The sequence below is a fragment of the Eptatretus burgeri genome, chromosome 4 (assembly GCF_056783735.1).
Source record: "Eptatretus burgeri isolate ZD-2024b chromosome 4, Ebu_testis_v1, whole genome shotgun sequence".
Lineage (NCBI taxonomy): Eukaryota > Metazoa > Chordata > Myxini > Myxiniformes > Myxinidae > Eptatretus > Eptatretus burgeri.
In genome coordinates, this window is record NC_140964.1 from 78,707,121 (window position 1) to 78,728,762 (window position 21,642).

The window sequence follows — 21,642 nt, forward strand, 5'->3', positions numbered from 1 at the left end:
GAAGCCATGTGGAAAAAAGTTTTGTGGTCTGAGGAAACCAAGATGGAACTTTTGGCCTAAATGCAAAACATTACTTTTGGTGCAAACACAACACAGCACATCACCCAAAGAACACCATCCCTAATGTGAAGTATGGTGGTGGCAGCATCATGTTATGGGGATGTTTCTCATCAGCAGGAACTGGGGCACCTGTCAGGATGGAAGGGAAAATGGATGGAACAAAATACAGAAAAATCCTGCAGGAAAACTTGCTGCCCCCTGCAAGAAAGCTGAAATTGGGATGGAAGTTCACCTTTCAGCATAACAACGACCCGAAGCACACAGCCAAAGCTACACTGGAGTGGCTAAGGAACAAAAATATAAATGTCCTTGAGTGGTCCATTCAGAGCCCTGACGTAAATCCGATTGAAAATCTATGGCAGGACTTGAAAATTGCTGTCCATCAACACTCCCCATGCAGTTGACTTAGCTTGAACAGTTTTGCACAGAATAATGGGCAAATATTGCCCAATCAAGGTGTGAAAAGTTGGTAGAGCTCGATCCCAATGAACTCACAGCTGTAGTTGCTGCAAAGGTGCTTCCACCATGTATTAACGCAGGGGTCCAACCAACCAAGATATTCTATCCAAGACACTTATCCAAACAAGATATTCTAGTTTTATATTTTTCATTAATTTTCTGAAATTTGTAGAATTTGTTTTTCACTTGGAAGTTTTGGATTATAATGTGTAAATAAAAGTGGAAAAAGTCTGATTTAATGCAATTTCATTCCAGGCTATAAGGCACCAAAAGGTGAAAATTTTGAATGAGGGTGTAGACTTTCTATAATCTACACAATTCTACAGGCACTGTAAATGTTTTTTTTTTGGGGGGGGGTTGGGGGTCAGAGAGAGAGTGTGTGCGTACGTGCGTGCGTGTGTGTGCGTGGGCGCATAGATACACTATGTATTGAACCTCCCAGCTTGATGGAGCAGAAAGTTACAGATCGCGTCCCATAACCGCTGATGCTGCGTGAAATATGCACATGGCTTTTATTGCCTTCTTGCCTTCATCGGATGAGCATGGCTTGTTTTGGTTTATTATTACACCCGACCGTAATCCCACCTCCTTCCTGGTTGATGTGCAGTGAGACAGGCCAGACAGAGACATTGTTGCTCGTGTGGAAGATGGCCATTATTGCTCATGTTTTGCACAGCTTCGGCTGTTATTGGACGAGACCTGTGCCTTGCTGCTCGATCAATCTGGGAAGTTTCATGCATTATTTAAACGACTAGGTTTGCATGGTCACAAGTAAACTATTGTGTTGTATGTCATCCTGATGAGCCCATAAAAAGGGTGAAACCATGGTCGGCGGCTCCACTGTCCTTCACTTGTGACCTTCAAAATCCTCAGTCTTTAAAGTAGACTCGAGTGTGGCACGCAGAAGCCATCTGGAATGGAAGTGAAGTGGTGTGCAGTGCGCATGCTGTTTCATGCCATGTTGTGTTTATCAGGTCAGAAGAGCTTGTTTTGGTACATAAATGCTGTCACTTGGTGTCGTATTAATTTCAGACCGTCAAAATCGTGTTCGGTCTCGATCATTTAAGGGAAAAATTATGTTGCGATATGCTCTAAAGTAGCAGGTCATAAAATTCCAACATCATTTGAACAACTTAATAAGAGCTTTGGACGTTGCTATGACAATTCCTCTAAAGGACACATTTTACTTGACAGTTGTTCAAGAAGCTCTTCATGATCTCGCTCAAATAGACAAGACATGGTTGCAAGGTAGATTCAAAGTGTGGATACTACAATTGATGTGGATCCCCAAAATTGTTGTGGCCACTTCAAATGTATGAGTTCACCTTGTCAACTTTTGAGAGACTCGAGAAGAAGTTTAATTAACACATGTGAAAATGGCTTGATTTTCCTCCCGGATTAGTAACACATGCATTGTATGTCAAGAAAGTGATGTTCGTACTCCCGATAAGATCCTTGACAGAGGAATTCAAAATGGCCAAATGTAAACAGCTCCTTTCTCTCGAAAATTGTAGGGATTAATTCATCCATAAAGCACAACCAGGACGAATAATTGGTCAAAATGGAGTGCCCACAAAGCAGTTGAAAGCTCTCAAAACTCCCTGAAGACAAGGGAGATTATAGGAGCTGCTCAAGTTGATCAGAAAGATCTGGGACTGATCGAGTCTATGTGTGTTTGGTGGTGAAAAGAAAGCAATCGTCAGAAAACGAACTTGACGCTTGTGAAATTTCATAAAGAAGGAAATGACAAATGGCTCCATAAGGCTGTCCAATTGAGTCAGCAAGGGCAGTGGACAACCTGGGAGGCTGTTTACAAAGGTCTCTAACAAGGAATGACTTATGGCACATGTCACCTTTGTGAATGAGTTTTTTCATTTGGTCCATTTACGATCAACTACCCGAAGAGGCCAATCTCCTTTGTTGAAAAGTAAGGATGATGCTCAATGTAAACGTTGTAGTAGCAATGAAACATTAGAGCATATGCTGTCCATATGTAAGTTTGCCATAGCAAAAGGGCGTTATACTTGGAGGCATAATCGGGTACTCAAATGTATCGCAAGAACCATAGACACAGTAAAATGTACCCATAGTGACACACCTATCCCAGTCAAGGAAAATGTGAATTACTGCAATTTAGTTCAAGCAGGTTTTTAAAAGAAATAAATAAACCAATGGAAAATCGAAGCACCCACAAAGAGTAATCTCGTCGTACAGTGTTCCGTGATGTGAATGATTGAAAAATATAGGCTGATCTACCCGGTAAGAATACATTTCCTGGGATTATCGCTGAGACAGGTCAAAGACCAGATAATGTCCTTCAATCAGAGTTGAGCATGTGCATCATACTCATTGAGTTCACAGTACCATTTTAGTAGAATGTCGGAAGCTGTTGAAGTTAAAAGCAGCACATATGAGTGACTGATGACAGATGCACAAATAAGGCTATGCTATTGACTTCTTTAATGTGGAAATTGGAGTAAGGGGATTAGCTGGTTGGTCAGCCTATCCGTGTACCCTTGTAAAAAGCTCGACCTGACGAGTAGAGACAGAATGAGAGTTTTGAAGGAGTGGTTATTTGCTGCTGAAGAGGCGTCAGTGTGGCTCTGGTTTAAAAGAGAAGTCTGTGACTTGTCATTAGTTAAATACTTCCCTGATTATCAAGCTTCCCTGACTTGATTAGAGTGTGGCTCCTTTTCAAAGTGTATGGTTCTAATCTCTCCCCCTCTCAAAATAACAATAATGGGAAAAGTAAAGTGGAAAGCACAAAGACAGGAATCGGTCATCAAGAGATACTACCAATCGAAAGACGTTCCTTTTTTGTTTTTATAGCGTGTCCCCCAAGAGAGTGTAAGGAAGTTAAGGGCCAAAACACTCTTTGACAGGGGGATGTTCCTCTGAAGACTTCCTCTCGGTTGTGCTCCCAGTGAACTTTTGACTGTGTGTGTGTGTGTGTGTGTGTGTGTGTGTGTGTGTGTGTTTGTGTGTGTGTGTGTGTGTGTGTGTGTGTGTGTGTGTGTGTGTGTGTGTGTGTGTGTGTGTAATCGGCATTTTGTGTGTGTGCTGGGGGTGGGGTTGTCAGTTGTTGGATTGAAGGCCTTAATCACGTAGTCTTAGAACATTTTGAACGTGTATTAAGTGCTTGTTGGTAAGGTTAAGTTATCTGTTGATGGAGTTAGAACACTGTCCATAATAATTAGTGAACAGTTTGGTTATGTCGTTGTGCTTTCACATTCCTCCATGGTTTTGGTAACCAGGTAAAGCCATGTGAGTGAGGATGGCAAACAATCAGAGGCACATGAGCTGAAAATATCCATTTTGTCCTCGAACAAGGTCTGGAGGAGAATGGCAGAGCCTTTTTGGCCAGCAGGTCCATAACTGGCTGTGAGGATGGTGAGCACAGATTGATGAGCGGTGCTGTCCATTATCTGCATCAGCCAGGCATGATTGGCCGGCCTATCCGAGTCACTGAACTGTCTCACCTCTGCAGCAGGAGGAGACTGAGTTATTCTGCCTGGCATGTGATGGGCTCACATTCAACTACTCCACGTTTGCCCCTTTTGCCCATTCGGCCCACCTGCAGCTGTGACGTCAATGTACTGTATTACTCTACGCCAGCCTGCCTGCCGTGCTCATCGCTGCTAGCACCAAAAATCTCCTCATTTACATGTGTGTGTGTGCGTGTGCACGTGTGTGCGTGCGTGCGTGCGTGCAAAGGTCGTCTGATTTTCGATTATTGTTTATTAAATTATTACTCATCTCCTTTTTATCTGTCTTCCATGACCACTAATATGGCTTCCGCAAAGCAAGGTCCACTGGTGGACCTCTTGGCCTGCATTGCCAACAAATTTTCTTCAGCGCTTGAGCACTTGAGAAAGTCGAGTTGTTGCATTGGACACCAGCAAAGCCTTTGACAGAGTCTGGCACAAAGGGCTCTGAGTGAAGCTCCCAATGTATGGTATTCAGTCTTTGCTGATCTCGTGGTTTTACAACTTCCTTGCTTAGCCATCCATCTTTCGCTGCATTGATGGTGTCACCGCTGACCCCCAACACATTAATTCTGGCGTTCGTCAAGGTTCTGTCATCCCACCGTCTCTCTTTCTTCTTTTCATCAAAGACCTCTTCACAGCTACAAACAACCCTGCCAATTCATTTTCTGACAACTCCACCCTCCACGCCTCCTACAGTTACAAATCCCAGTACATCTCCCAATCCCTTGTTGCTGATCACCTTTCAACTGTTGTCTCGATCAGTCGTGATCTCAATCTCATCCTCCAATGGGGCTGCGCCAACCTTGTCTCCTTCAATCAGTCAGACTCAAACCCTCATTATATCCACCAAGATCAACACAGCCACCCCTCCTTTTCTCATGTCCAACACTCACTTCCTCTGTTGATATGCTCAGTGTCATCATCTCTAGAAATCTCTCTTGGCAGCCTCACATCCTCAATATCGCCAAATCTGCCTCCAATAATCTTGGTTTCCTCTTCAGAACTCACAGTACTTCATCAGCTTCTCATCCTCTACAAATCCCAAGTCAGACTGGTGATGGAGTACTATTATTCCCATGGTTTGGGTGGCACTCTTCCATCAGTCGTTGGTATTTTGGATCGCATCCAAGCCAAGGCTGTCTGAGTCGAGCCATCTCCGATCTTTGGCCCACCGTCAAGCAGTGACTTCCCTGTACCTCGTCTACCACTTCTACCACAGTCAGTGCTTTCGAGCTGTTTTGGTGTCTCCTCCTCTTCACTCTGTTCATAACACCCATCCTCTTTGTACTACCCTCCCTTACCTCCATACCAATCACCATTACCACTCCTTCTCCTGTACTGCGTCTTTAAAGCAGCCTCCACAGCAGTGTTCCCGACTTTTATAAATTGCAACAATTCAGGTCACGAATCAATCATGTAGATCTCGTCTAATTACAGCATTTTCCCATATTCTTTCCTTGCTTTTTTACCCGGGGTGGGGGAGGGGGGGCTCTTGATTTTGGACTCAACTCTTCCCCTGTGGTGTTAACAAATAAATAAAATCTTCTTCCTCCTACTCTCACATTTACCCCATGCGCGCATTGCCCAAAGTGGAGTTAAACAATTGTTTCATTCTGTCAGACTATAAACGAAGAACGATTTAATTTCAATTGAATGTTATATTTTCAATCCTGGAGGACACGAACCGGAAAAATAACCTGCAGTTGAGCAGTACTTTGGTTGTGAATTTGGCAAGTTGTACGGAATGTCATCCAGAGTGCATGCGCACAGAGGAGTGACGTAATTTTTGAGCTGGGTAGCCACTTCAATATTTGGTCTGTCCATCCAGCCGTCTGTCAATTTTTTTTTTTTTAGCAGTGCAGACGCTTAATTGACACAAGTAGCTCTCGCTGCCTTGCATCATGAGAAGGAAATGCCAAACTGTACCGCTACCTTCACACACGGGTGTGATTATTAGGGTACCCAGTCTAATGGACTGAGTAACCTATTGTTTTTGTTCTGTTTATTGGTTCGCTGGCACCAGCAGTGACCACTATTTTCGTTGTGTCTGTTGGGTGGTCGCTGGAGTACCCTGATTGTCAGGTTTTGTGTGTGTGTGTGTGTGTGTGTGTGTGTGTGTGTGTGTGTGTGTGTGTGTGTGTGTGTGTGTGTGTGTGTGTGTGTGTGTGTGTGTGTGTGTGTGTGTGTGTGTGTGTGTGTGTGTGTGTGTGTGTGCAATGTGAGGCTCCACAGCACAAACCAGCAAACCGATTTCGATGAAACTTGGCGAACAGGTGCCATATGAGCTGGGAGTGTGCGCATTTGAGTTTCGTTGCTAGGCAACCACCCGTTGCTATGCAGCAGCCGAAAAACCGTGTACGGTATTTTCAATACCTGTCCCACAGTTTTGAATGTGGAGAAACGAGACTTCGGAATTAAACACTTCGAGATATTTAGAAAATTTTACTTGAGCCGATTTTTTATTTAGGTTTTATTTTTCAAATGGTAGTCCTTCAAAAATCGGGTGTCTATTTACCATCATTTTTTGTTTGTTATCTTGCCAAAACGAAGTTTTTGCAAGATATGTTAGTCAGCTTGTATGTTTTTTTTTTGTTTGTTTGTTTGTCTATAATCACGTATAAAAAATTCTGCAGAGCACAGTTATCATCGGAAATTTTTGTAACTTCGCATATCAGGGGCCTATAGAGGTCCCTTTCAGTGCACAAAATTTTGAAGGTCAAGGTCAAAGGTCAAGGTCACTTTGGCGCAAATCAGGGGAGTCGACGAAACCCTTATTTTTTGAGTAATTTTGATCGGATCGTCTTCAAACTTCATGGGAATATAGTTCATGGTCTGGTGCTCAGCTGATTAATTTTTGGTGGCGATTGGCCTTGATCTTCATATGTTTTTTTTTTTTTTGGTCTGTAATCACGTATAAATCACTCTGCAGAGCACAGTTATCATTGGAAATTTTTGTAACTTCGCATATCAGAGGCCTATAGAGGTCCCTTTCAGCGCATAAAATTTTGAAGGTCAAGGTCAAAGGTCAAGGTCACTTTGTCGCAAATCAGGGGAGTCGACAAAACCCTTATTTTTTGAGTAATTTTGATCGGATTGTCTTCAAACTTCATGGGAATATAGTTCATGGTTTATGGTCTGGCGCTCAGCTGATTAATTTTTGGTGGCGATTGGCCTTGACCTTCATAGTTAGCGCCTCAGGTCAAACATATTTGACCCCAAGGTCAAATTTTCAAGTTTTAGGAACCATATCGTGTCGTACTTCAAATTGAACACCTTGATGAGTGCTTTCTAGATATGTCAAGCTTGAGACATTATTACATCATTTGGTGACGTTATGAGGCAAAAGCATATTTTTCATGGTTACTCTGTAGAACGATTCTCATCGGAATCTCTCGTAGGCAGATATTCCTTAAGGAGTCGCTCTTGGTGGATAGCAGCTATATTCACCTCAGTGTGACCTTAAAGATGTCACACGTGGTCACCTTTTAGCAAGATACGGGTCACCCTGCGGGTGACATTGGTTTTTTTATTTGTTTGTTTGTTTGTTTGTATGTAATGGACAGCTCTGGAGGCCAGAGGAGTCAACCGATTTTGATGAAACTTGACAGGTAGGTTCATACCAGGATCTAGTTCTATGCTTTTGAGCACCGTTGCTATGGACACCACCATTGCCTAGAAACAGGACTTTGAAATGTTTGAAAAATCATAAAAAAATTTATTTTTCGAAAATCAAAAATAGGCTTCCAGGCTTTTATGCGCACTATAATCAACCTCTTTGTCAAAAATTTTCAGCCCGATCCGTCAAAAACTCTATGACTGGTATGCAATTATGTCGACCACCCATGTCGCCTACCGGCTTGTCTGTCTGTTTGTGACTCTCTCCAGAGCATAGCTCCGTGACGTTTAATGCGATCTTGACGAAACTTGGACACAAGCTAGATATCATGGTCTAGTTGTGTCTTTTTGTATGAGGGGCATCCCACGCCCCTTGTGGGCGGAGCCACGCCCACTTGAACTTTTTATTTATTTTTTTTCTTGATTTTTTTTTCTTGCAATTTCATTTCCTCGAAGCTGTGCATAATGTCCATAAGTACATCATATAAAAAATTCTATTTGATTTGGTCAATTTTGACGGAAGAGATAGGTTTGTACGGTAGAGCTTCCTCAATAATTCCCACGAACCATCGTCGCCTCCCAGCTTGTTTCTTATTTTTCTTTTTCCGCTGGCAATTTACAGGCTTTTTCGCTTTAAAAATCATTTTCTCAGGAACGGTAAATCTGATCGAAACGAAATTTTCACCATAGTATGTATCTTTTTTGATAGCATATTTAATTGATAATTATGACGTCACTGGTCACGTGGTTCGGGCACCATCTGGAATAACTGATAAACTTTGGACCTCTGTATCTCTGAAACCGTGCAATGGAAAAAAAATTTTGCTTCATATATTTTAATGAACTCCGCATGGGGAACACGGGTGATTTTTCGTGACGCAATCGGTGAAGCGGTATCCCGGTGAAAATTCGTCAAGTAGAACGCTGCATGGGAAAAATCTGAAATTTCTTGAGCGTCATCAACACAACAATTCACCATAGAAAAAAATTATTGTGACGTCATCGGTGACTTGGTTCGGCAGCCATCTTGTTTTGAAAAAAAAAATAATTTAAATCTTCTTCTCCAGAACGGCTGAACAGATTGAGGCAAAACTTTACACACACATTCCGCATGACATCCTTTCACAAGTCTGTTAATTTCTTATTGATAAGTCACATGGTTTGGTGGCCATATTGAATTGACCTTAAAAACTTCAAACATCTTCTCCAGAACGGCTGGTCAGATCAAGGAGAAACTTCACAAGTCTATTCTGCACGCGTAGGGGATATAAGTTTGTTAATGAATAATTGATAGGTCACATGGTTTGGCAGCCATGTTGGATTTAAGAAAAATATTAAATAATGTTTTCTCTGGAACTGCTTAATGTATTGAAGCGAAAATTTGCAACTGTCATCTTCCATCATGTGTGCATACATGGTAAAAATTATGACATCACAAGTCACATGGTTTGGTGGCCATCTTGGATAGAAAAACGCACCTTATCAGATTAACACGAAACTTCACACACGTGTTCCACTACACCATTGGAGGCAGAATTTAAATTTATGATGTCATAGGTCACATGGTTTGTCAGCCATCTTGGATTGAAAATTAATAAATTTTAAAAATCTTCTCCAGAACGGCTGGACAGATTGAGGCAAAACTTCACATACACTTTCCCCAAGACATCCTTTCACAAGTTTGTTAATTTCTCATTGATAGGTATGTCACATGGTTTGGTGGCCATATTGAATTTACCCTAAAACCTTCAAAAATCTTCTACAGAATGGCTTGGCAGATCAAGGGGAAACCTCAGAAGTGTATTGCTCAAGGGTAGAGAATATAAGTTTGGTAATGCATAATTGATCGATTACATGGTTTGGCAGCCATGTTGGATTTAAGAAAAATATTAAATAATGTTTTCTCTGGAACTGCTTAATCTATTGAAGCGAAAATTTGCAACTGTCATCTTCCATCATGTGTGCATACATGGTAAAAATTATGACATCACAAGTCACATGGTTTGGTGGCCATCTTGGATAGAAAAACGCACCTTATCAGATTAACACGAAACTTCACACACGTGTTCCACTACACCATTGGAGGCAGAATTTAAATTTATGATGTCATAGGTCACATGGTTTGTCAGCCATCTTGGATTGAAAATTAATAAATTTTAAAAATCTTCTCCAGAACGGCTGGACAGATTGAGGCAAAACTTCACATACACTTTCCCCAAGACATCCTTTCACAAGTTTGTTAATTTCTCATTGATAGGTATGTCACATGGTTTGGTGGCCATATTGAATTTACCCTAAAACCTTCAAAAATCTTCTACAGAACGGCTTGGCAGATCAAGGGGAAACTTCAGAAGTGTATTGCTCAAGGGTAGAGAATATAAGTTTGGTAATGCATAATTGATCGGTTACATGGTTTGGCAGCCATGTTGAATTCATGAAAAATATTAAATAATGTTTTCTCTGGAACCACTTATCCTATCGAAGTGAAACTTGGCAACTATCATAAACAACGATGTCTGCATAGATGCTAAAAATTATGATGTCACAAGTCACATGATTGGGCCTCCATCTTGGATAGAAAAACGCACCTTGTCTGATCAACACAAAACTTAACACGCATGATCCACTACCCCATTAGAGGGAGAATTAAATTTATGTTGTAATAGGTCACATGGGACGGCAGCCATATTGGATCGAAAATTAATAACTTTAAAAGTCTTCTTCTCTGATACAGCTGAACAGATCAAGGCGAAAACCTACATGTATGACCGCCTCTCCATGACGAACAAAAAGTTCTCCCCCCCCCCTTTTTTGATGGACGATGCATCGTTTGGCAGCCATATTGCATTGAAGGAAAAAATTAATTAATGTTTACTCTGGAACTACTACATCAATAAATGTGAAACTTCAGACATATGATGGAACAGTCATGTGGAATGAAGGGTTGAAATTTCAATGCAATTGGCCCAATGGTTTGGCAGCCATGTTGGAGTGAAGGGGAAATATTAAGTAATATTTACTCTGGAACCGCTGTGTCAATATATGTGAAACTTCAAAATTATTATCTAGCCGACAAGTGAAACATAGGTTTAAATTTTCAACCCAATCAGCCACCTTGTTTGGCAGCCAGAATTATTTAATTATTTGAATCTGAGAACTTTTAGATTTGCTTTTCCCAGAAGGCTCACTTGGCTGCACCTGCACGTGTTTGAGGGTACAGGAATTGCAATTCAATTGATACCGACAATGTTCCCAGGAAAAAGGGCTAACTGCATATGTAATAACTAGATTGAACACTTTATGCTACCCGGTTCGTAACTTGTCAGTCCCGCGCTGTATCGAAGCAGGGCTGTATTTGTATCACTGTTAAATAATGTTTTCCCTGGAACCACTCACCCTATCGAAGCGAAACTTTGAAACTATCATCTACAGAAAGTCTCACGTTGTACCAAAGGCGGACGTCTGGGTACCCGGTCATCACTGCCAGCAGTTATAAAGTGGCAGTTCAAGTTATCATTATTATTACTTTGTTATTTTTAACTCTGCCTGTCTGGCAGTCAAACAAAATTGAAAACCATTCAAAGCAGGAAACTTACTATTTTTAAGGACGTCATAAAGGACACAAACAACTGGCGTGAAGAACTAAATGTGTCAAATATGGTGGTGTAAAAGACGTTGCTTCAACGGCGGTAAACTTCTGAAAAAAGTTTGTTTTGTTATTTTTCTAGTCTTTTATTATTTCACTTGAATTGTATTCTGGACTTCAACAGTAGAACACAATCGCCTTTTTGGCACTTTCAAAAACCTTCCGTCAGGCAGTACTTGGAAAAGGATTACGCCATTTAACGCCACCTCGACCAATTAAGTTTTATTCTCACGCACTCTGCGTTGAGGAAGATCGAGATTCAGACAAAATGGTGGTTCAAAGGATATATGTGTGTGTGTGTGTGTGTGTGCGTGTGCGTGTGCGTGTGCGTGTGCGTGTGCGTGTGCGTGTGCGTGTGCGTGTGCGTGTGCGTGTGCGTGTGCGTGTGTATTGCTCAGAAACGCAAGGCAAGAGTTTAAAAGACCCTTCCCATGACCTTTTTATCAAGACTGCACGGTGTCTAGTTGTTCTATGAACTCTCTTAACTCTCCTGTTATCTCTCTAATACGTGAAATTACTTTTTTCACCTTCCAGGTAGGAACGTACTAAATAGACGACCCCTGGCTTATTGCTCGAGAAATTTCCAGGAAGAGGAGGGATGGGTGGGGACAGACGACGAGACCGAATCGTACCGGGAGACCTTTGGTGACACCATTTCGAAAGTGGTGAATCGAAATCCAACAAAGGAAGAAATGATCTCATTTTGAAACGCGAGGTGAGTCTGACGACACGGCGAGATGAATCGCCATGAGTTTATACACATATTACGTACGAAGACGCGAAACAAGCATTGTCTGTGGTGGTGTCCCAGGTCGTTTAGTGGTTTAGAAATGTCATTTTGTGGTTTCGCGAAACCCCACACCACCTCCATAGTATGGGTCATGGCTGACTTCAGATGTAATGAAGACTTTAATTGGAGGAATTGCATACGGTGCGTAATTAAGTCACTGCGATGCAAAGAAACCAATAATTATGTGTCCAAAAAACATTCAACGGATCGATATGATTAGGAATAGTAAAGCTAATAAACAATTCACATTTAGTGGGTCATGAATCATGATGGACAATCACCAAAAACACGTCACTATTAACTGATGGTGAAGAAGAATATTGCATCTTGTCTCGATGGAAATGATAGCACAAAGTGGGGGAAAGGGAGGGGGGGGGTCTAATCGATTATATTCTGAGGAAAACAACAACTAAACAGTTAGCCATAAATGCAAAACGCGATGATGATGCAAAACAAACTCGTTTTTGGCGGGAAAAGCCTCAGAAAGAAGGTGCTTCCTCTTTCGATAAACGCTGCTTTATGAGGAGCGTTCAACCGTCGATTCGACGAGACGAAGATACGCAGCAATGAATGCGCGAACTTGACAACGAAAGCGTTAGTTTTATAACAATAAAGGGCTTCGAACACAACGGGTGGGATTTAAAATTACAATCGAATACAGGACGAAGGCACGAAAAAGGCGCACTTGTCGCAGCTTCACTCACCTGTTTGTGAGGTGACCGTTCCCACCGCTGAGGTGAGAAGTGACGCAAGGAGAAAAAGAGCCTTTGTATCCAGGGACAACGACGATTATCGGAGAGAAAAACGACGACACGTTGTGGTTGTTGTTGTGGTGGTGGTAGGAGTGGTGGTGCTCGCGCTGCCCGCCAACAGTTCCAAGATGCATGGAAGCGCCTCAACTCCCTGAGGTGACCTCATGGCGTCTTTGGTGATTCCCGTGCCACGTTATTCGAAGGTCGCCGAGGTTTCGTTCTTGGCCCGTCGTGCTGTGGTCGAAGAAGCAGTCAGTGGCCGTGAAGTCCCGAGCAGAGGGAGCGGCGCTTTCCCCGCGCTGTTCTGTATTCACCACGCAGACACCGCTCTAATGTCTCTTGTTTCTTCTTCTCCCTCTGTCTCTCGAAGGGCTTTAATTCTCTTACCCAGGCGCTCAAACATCAAGAATATATCGTCGTGCTGTCACATTCGGCCACCACAAGCTTCCTTCATTGTCCCCGGGTCCACATCGTCTGTGCCGCAGCACCTTGCGCCCTCCAACGTGTGGACTGGAGTCCGTGAGGACACGACGACTGCACGGCTCGCCGTTTTCTCGTGCTCCTCGGCTCGGTGATGCTGTTCTGTATGCACGGAGCCTTGTCGTCCTGAGAACCCGCTCCGCTGCTCACTCTGTACACTGGTCTACGATTATAGGTCACAACATATGCCGCTGCTCATGGAATCGCCCAAACAAGCTCTCAACATTCAGAAAAGCAAGCGGCGCATTCGACTCGCATCAAAACTATATATATATATATATATATATATATATATATATATATATATATATATATATATATATATATATATATATATATATATATATATATATATATATATATATATATATATATATATATATCAGGATTACATACTTCGATAGAGTGCACTCGCCTCCAAGCTATCTCGCCTGGGTTTGAATCACGGTACAGCTATCAACTGTCACCCTGATGCTTCACAGGTAGTGCGAAGCATCAATGTGTGTACCGTGCCACCGTCCCTCGGATTAATGTTATGCTGGATATCCTGTCTGTCAGCATTAATTGATGGATGTTAAAGATCCCATGGTGTCTTTCGTCTTTGTTGAAGAGTAGGTGAGTTGTACGCAGCACCCAAAACAAATTACAAATTCCTGCCACAGTCGAACATCGTTTGGCTTGGCCTGCCGGTTCATGAAACACTTCGACCAAAAAATGCCTCAGCCAATCCCACAACAAAAGGTGGTGATAATTATGGGCGTTTAAGGTAGTAGTAGTAGTAGTAGTAATTGACACATATATGCAGTATAGTGCAACAAAAATGGCCAAAGGGAAAGGATATTTAATTAGATTAGTTAGCTACCTCCTAAAGTGTGTGTTAGATTAGCTGTTTCATTCAATTAGCAGCATCATTCCCTTAATTCATTTGTGTTGCTTCACTATTAAATGTGCTATCTGCTCTCCAATAACCACCCTTTTTGAAGTATTCACTTCTGTGCAGTTGTTTGTGAACCGACTCATTACACAGTATGAGATGTTGTGTACCTTGGCTGATTTGTGCACAGTTTGGCCAAGGGGGTTTGCAGTTCGAAGGTTTGGCTGGAAAGATAACGGCTAAGTCTTCACGGCGCATGATGTAGTCTTTGTGACATCATCAGTTGGTTTGTGCATGTTTGTACCAATGAGATTTGGAGTTCTCAGGGAATGGAGATAAATGGTTGAATGGAGCAGAGAGAAGATTGACGCTGCAGAAAGGAAGACAGAGTAGTTCATGGAGAACTGTGGCGAAGAACTTGGCTGTGGAGAAGAAATAGCAGTGTCATTCACCCATAGCTGGGAAAGTCGCCTCATGAACTGAGTCGTAGCACCTCAACAGAGACCTTGAGCCAGGAGCTTTCAACTCGTGTTCCCATGAGACACGACGTGCTGGACACCTCACCCACTCCCCCCCCCCACTCTCCAACACTCCAACAGTATTACGTACACCCATCTTCCTTTCATTTCCCTTCCCCACTGTCTTTATATCCTCTTGTGTGTGTCTGTGTGTTTAAGGCATAGTTTTAAGGAGGCGAACCCGTTTCTGTTTATGATAAGCGTGGATCTTCCCCACCGCAATGATTCCGTCAACCCTTCCTTGTTCTTCAATCCCATCATTTATTTCTTCCTCAAATGTTTGTTTATTCTTATTGTCTATACTAGCTGGAGTGCCAGTTTAAGACGGGCAGTAAAAGCAAGAAATTCCCGTAAATACCATAAATATTCTCTTTCAGCTCATATAACCATGTGCCACGAGAGTTGCATTATTAAACTAGCATAACACTCGGTAGAGTGAATACTTATGCCAGGCTGAATAGTTTACATTTTGCATCCCATTGATAGGCTGGATCTACATCCGGACCTTAACAAAAATTTAATCAGCTTGTTTTTATCACCTACCCAACTCATCCACCAAGTTTTGTCATAATCCGTCCACAACCTTTTGAGATATCATGCTATATATTGTTTTTCGCTTTATCTCTCAATGGTGAAGAATCACTTTAAAAACGATCAGATGCGGATCCGAAACTACACCAAATTCCAATTGATTCGTCCTCATCACACAACCAACCTGTCCAACAAATTTCGTCTGAATCCGTCAATAAAACTTTTTTGAGATATCTAGCTCAAAGACAGACTTTTAAAGACAACTTCTGGTTCGGGGACTTTCCATGTGGATGGTGAAATCTGCAGCTGCTCATTTGCACAACACTAAGGCTGAGTTTTCCGAACCAGATTCATCCTGTTTTGTGTGCACCATTCGTCAATTTATGCCTGGTGCTGGGCTTGGGATCCGAGGATCCTGAGTTAAAATCCCCTTTGCTGTCGAATTCATACCAGGTGTGGTTGACTCTGCCTGTCATTCTTCCGAGGTCAGCAAAATGAGTGCCAGCTTGCTGGTATCCTGTGTCGGAGTGGCGACCCGTCCAGGATTGTACCCAATAGCCAAGGAGACTGCTTAGGCAGCACCAACGCTCTGCACAGAATATGGTTCCGATGGAAAGATGGATGGATGGGTTCGTCAATTTGTTGCTGGTTCGTCCCATTGCAATATTTAATGTAAATTCGTTACTTATTTTGTTCCTTCCGTTTCATATTGTCAAGGCTTTAACAGCCTTTTTCAAGGCCTTCCTCGGATAGAACGTTTGCTTTTGCAAAGCAGTCCTAGGTGTATTCCCAGGTATTCCGCTTCTATTTCCTCAATAGTATCCAATCCTATTTCCGATTTCCTCTACTCATTTCAAAAAATCAGAACAAACAAACAAATGAACTCAGTAGTGACTTGGCAAAAAAAAATTTCACCAAGTAACAAAAAACTCGGTGAAGTAGCGGGCCGGTGGCGAGTCCGGGCGACGCCTCGGAGACGCGGACGGGCGGCGCCGCAGGCGGTCTGTGGTGGACCTGCGCGTGCGGACGAGGAGAGTGCCGGAGAGGGTTCACCGGCCGCAGAAGGGAGGTTTTCTTTTCTTTGGGCTTTTGTATGTGTGTTTGTGGCGCCAGTCCGTTAAGTAAACCTGTTTAAAGTGCCTGTACATTTAATGCTCTTGTCGGTCGCAACGTCTTTCATTTCTTGCTGTACATATTGCATGACTGCCCTTGCTGGTTTGTGTTATATGTGTAATAAATGTGCTTGTGAAATGTTTCCCGTTCGTTGCGTCCTTCCCCTCTTGTGAAAGTGCCATCTTGAATCGTGGAATGATTGGTAGTGGGTTTTAAACACCCGATAAATAATCTGAACCGTCGACGTCGGTGATAACACCGCTCGGTTATCCCTGTAGCACGGAACGAACCGCTTAAGCGGTTCGTGTCCTAAGCCGACCTGCGGCGTGGTGCAACCCCTCGGTAGGTTACCCACGCGGGCATTTAGGTATATCGACATTCGGCGATTCACCCTATTTCGCGCGGGTAGAATGCGGACTGGGTTGTGGTGAGGTTAAACCCCCACCCGTGACTGGCTCCCGGCGGTAGTTCCAGGAGCGTCACCACTGAATTGTCCGTCCGGTGGGCGACGTGGCTGCCATTAGAGGTACGCGGCCGATCGCACGCCAGGCGGGCCAGAATTCGTCACACTGGTGTCCGGGAGTGGGATTAAAATCCATCCCGCCTCCAACTAAATTCACGGAATCGGACCAGGGGTGTGCGAAGCGACCCCCCCCCCCGTTCCCCCAAATTATGAGCAATTAAAAAAAATTAATTATTCCGTGAAATAAGATTGCTTTTCAAGGCGAACGGGTGCCGGGTGGCATAGGTATGTCTTGTAATGTAGAATCCATGGCCGGGGACGGTTCCTTTTGTAATTTTAATCCACGGGGGAGCTCAACCCCATATACTGAGCATGGACTTTGCCGGCAAACGGAGTCGCACAATGGCGGCGCGATCGCACCTCGGCGCGGCACAGAGCAGGCGGCTATTTTTAGCGCAACGAATGGCACGACACGAGGAGAGTGCTTTCAGCCACCGCTTCAGACCACGTGGTCGCGGCAGGCACCATGGCAGGCATGGCAGGATGCCGGAGCATGCATTGACCGGCTTCGGAGACAAGTGTCGAAGTCCTTGCAGCGGTGGAGAAATGGTGACAACTGTATAGGGGAATTGCATTCGTTTTCCTTTGAATTGGACGGGGCACGGTGGCACATAGACAGGGTTCATGAGGATTACGTGCGAATGGAGTCACAACGATGGGCCGATGTACAGGAAGAAAGGAGGGAGGAAGAACAAAGGCAACCAAAGCTAGAAAAGGAAAAATGCGAACACGATTTGGAATTAAAAAAACTGAAGGGAGAGGTAGACGAAGGCAATCGGAAAAGAGAAAGCCTAGAAGAGACGATAAAAAGAGGAGAGAAATCTCTGGAGAAAGAACGGAAAAAAAAAGCTGGAAAAGGAAAAAGGTGAACACGACTTGGAATTAAAAAAACTGAAGGAAGAGGTAAGATCAGGCAAAAAGATAATAGAAATCCGAGAAGAGACGATAAAAAGAGGAGAGAAAAATCTGGAACAAGAGAAGAACGAACTGAACGAAAGAATAGAGGAAGAGCAAATTAGTAATTCCCAGGATAGAAAGAACTTGGAAGAAGAATGGAGTGCAAAGTTGGAGGAGGAAAAACGGGTACACGATTTCGAAGTGAGACAACTGAAGGAGGAGGTAGAAGAAGGCAATCGGAAAAGAGAAAGACGAGAAAAGACGATAAAAGAAGAAAAGGAATGGCAGGAAGAACTAAAGGAATACGGGAAGAAAATGGACGGAATGAGGAGGGAAGCATGGGAAAGTTGTGCGGAAAAGAGGGAAGAAGCATGCAAATTGGAAGAGAAACTATTGGAAAAAAACTTCTGAGATACTGAAACACGAAACCAAAGAGAGAGGATTACAAAACGAACTAAGGATGTTAAAAGAGGAGAGGAAGAGAGCGGAAAATGAAATGTTGAGGAAACACACTGTACAGATCAAACAGTTGGAAGCCAAAGCAAGGTTGGAGTGTGCGGAGATGAGCAAGGAATTAGAAAAGAAAGCTTCTGAGTTACAGAAACACCAAAACAAAGAGACGGAATTACAAAACGAGTTGGGAATGTTGAGGGATAGAGAGAACGACAGCAGAGAATGAAACATTAAGGAACCACACTGCGCAGATCGAACAGCTGGAAGCGAAGGCCAGATTAAAGAATGAGGAGCAAGAAAGAGTCCTGAAAGAACAAGGAATGAGACAGGAGAAGGAAATCAGCCAACTGAAGGAAACCACGAGATTGCAGAATGAGGAACAAGAAAGACAGTGGAATAAAGAACACAAAGAACAAGGAATGAGACAGGAGAAAGAAATCAGGCATTGAAGGAAATAACAAGATTGCAGAATGAGGAACAGGAAAGACAGTGGAATAGAAAACAAAAAGAGTATGAATTTGAAACTGAACGACAAAAGGAAAAAAATAGGTTGGAGTATGAGGAGAAATTGAAGGAGCAAGGAATGAAGCAGGAAGGAGAAATCAGTCATTTGAAGGAGACAACGAGATTGGAGAGGGAAGAACAAGAGGAACAATGGGATAGAAAACAAAAAGAACATGAATTTGAGGTTGACCAATTGAAAGAAAAGGCAAGGCTGGAGTGCAAGAAGATAGACAAAGAACAGCGAATGAAACACAAAAGGGAAATTGACCAAATGAAGCAAACCACGAAAATGGAGAAGGAAGGACAGGAGAGGAAACAAGGAAGAGTAGTGAAAGAACAGCGAATGAAACACAAGAAGGAAATGAGCCAATTGAAAGAAACGATGAGATTGGAGGCTAAAAAGCATAAGAAACAGTGGGAGAGAAAACAAAAACTATACGAGTTTGAAATTAACCAGCTCGAGGGGAGAGCAAAATTTGAGTCCACAGAGATGGAAAAACTCCGGAAAGAGAACAAACAACTCAAAAAGCTCCGAGAGGATGAATGACTCAAAAGGAGCCAGGAAGTAGAACAGCACAATGAGGTGGGCTGAGTGACAGCACCACAGGGAATAATGTTAGTGGTGCAGGACTTGATTGACATCACTCATCGGATGAAACAACAATTAGGGCAAACCCTGAAAATGGAGACTGTGGAAATAACAACGGGAGCCCGGTTGACTGAAACGTGTAAGACGAGACACAAGGTGACGACGTCCGAAAAATCAAAAGAGACGAAGATCCAGGAAGAAACTAATAAACACGAAGAGATAAAAGAAATAAAATGTATAGAGACTCGGGAGATAGAAAAAATCGAGGAGAGATTACACGATAAAGACGGGGTGAAAGACGAGCACACACACATGGAGTTAGCGAGGCTTAATGGGGGCGAGCTGGCGGACTGTGTCGTGACCCGGTGCAAGCAGCCGGATAGCCTCCTTCAGGAATGGAGGGAGACGCTATGCTCCCTTGAAGCTGATCGCAACCAGGTGGGTTCGGTTGTGTCAAGCGAGTTAGAGGGGGCGAGTGCTGTGGACGGGTGCACGTGCAGCTTGGGGGGTATGGAGACCCCGGGACCCCTAGTGATGGCGCGAATCCCCAGTGTGGTTGTTCAGGTGTGTGTGTTTGCGAGTGTGTGGAGATGCATGCTTTCCAGCACGCATTGTGTGAGTGAGCCCCCTGTGCGAGTGGAAGGCCGTGTGTGAGTGGAACCACGTGTGCGAGGGAAATGGCATGCCTGCCGTGAACGGCCGAGCGTGAGAGGTACAGCATGTGTGAGGTCGCTGTAAGTGAGGGAAATGACGGCGGGCATGAGGGAGCACGCAGCCGCATCTCCGAGAGTGAGTGTAATGGTGAAGTGTGTGAGTCTTGTGACACGCGGGAGTTTGAGCGCGTGGAGGGAATGGAGACGACGACGGCGACAGGTGAAGGACAAAGGCCGAGTAGCGGCCGTAGATGTTTTGAGGACCGCGCCGGGTTTTCCCAGCGGCGAGTGCGAGGTTCGTGCCGTGCTTCGTACCAGACCGCAACGTGCGTGGCTGCGCGAGTGAAGCCCGGTCCAGAAACGCATGCAGTGGATTTGCCGATCCCGCGGACGGACAAAAGGTAGGCTGGACAACGGATTCGGAATGGATGGGTTCTCCACCGCGAGCGTGTTTGTGAAACTTCGACGAGTAGAGCACATGTGTTTGCGTGGGGAACCTCTCGAAACGCGAGGTTTGCTTTGAATGCGCAGGGTGACGTCATGGCTATCCCCCCCCCCCCCCAAAAAAAGTGTGACGATTATGGGAATATCCCAAACCTTTGCACAATACAATATATCTACAACATTTAACCCCTTCCTCCCCAGACAGATTTCGTATTTTCACAGAATGACATGACCAATGGCTGAAGTGCTGAAGGAATATAATTCAAATGAAGTTTTTGAATGCTACACAAAGTGACTTGGTGGTGGAGGGGATTACTCTTTGTTGCATTGCTCTCATTGGTGTGGATTTGTTTCCCACAGCTCTCAGGTGGACATTTCTGCACTCTGTGATGGAGTTCTCCTGTCCAGGTTTAATTCTAGCCTTGAAGTATCAATAACTTGCTGTGAATGCCGAAATGCTACTGTCAAGAGTATTGGCCTCCACCACCAAATGGAACACATCTTTAAAAAGCCACTCTTTACTTGGAAATGACACCCCATTTATACTCTGCAGTGATTTTACTTCTATTGTGATTAAAACTCACAGAAGAGCTTTTACATGGAAATGATTAATGAGGACTCCTGTCATCACCAGCATATTGTATGTTCGACTGGGAATGGGAACTTGGCAATTTCTGGCCATCCATACATTCCTCCATGCAAGGACAGAGCATGACACCTCAAACGGAATCGCCAAAACGTGCAGGTTCATTACACGGTCCACAGCCATCCTTTTGATGGGCACACATTGAGATGATGTTTTATCACAGTGCTGGAGCTGAATTTCACATAAAGGGTGCTGAATCACCCTTAATTCAGATTTTAGTGCTGCCCTGAAGTCCGATTAAAACAAATACAGGTACTATTTCACTTCAATGAAGAAAGGTCCGAAAAAGTGTTAATGCTGGAGGTATTTAAGGACATCTTGTCATTATACCTGACAGGTATCGAGTTTAGTTTGACAAGTAACCATGGCCATAACTCTGGGTAGGCCAGGCCTACATAACAGAGTCTGTGGAATATACGAGTCTGAATACCTATAGATATGGTCTATTAACATGTAAATTTTGCTTTTTTCACCAATAAAGTCAATTCTACTCTTATTCTATTCTTTAAGGCGCTGTCACACCTTGACGATTTAGCCAGCAATGGCAACGTATAAAAAATGTAAGTTAAACGTTGGCGTACGCTGAAATTTTTATGTTTTTTTTTTA

At 43.5% G+C, this 21,642-nt stretch overlaps 1 protein-coding gene across 3 annotated transcripts in view; it reads right to left on the minus strand.

Annotated features, from left to right (window-relative positions):
- The window catches only part of CABP7 (calcium binding protein 7), a 71,584-nt gene extending 58,126 nt beyond the window's left edge, over window positions 1-13,458 (minus strand). The window contains exon 1 of one of the 3 annotated variants that reach the window (XM_085878878.1): window positions 12,763-13,458. The gene's annotated coding sequence lies outside the window, so the exon portion shown is untranslated. The remainder of the gene's footprint in view (window positions 1-12,762) is intronic. The other 2 variants (XM_085878877.1, XM_085878876.1) reach the window with 2 other exon arrangements.
- Between the last annotated feature and the right edge of the window lie 8,184 nt (window positions 13,459-21,642).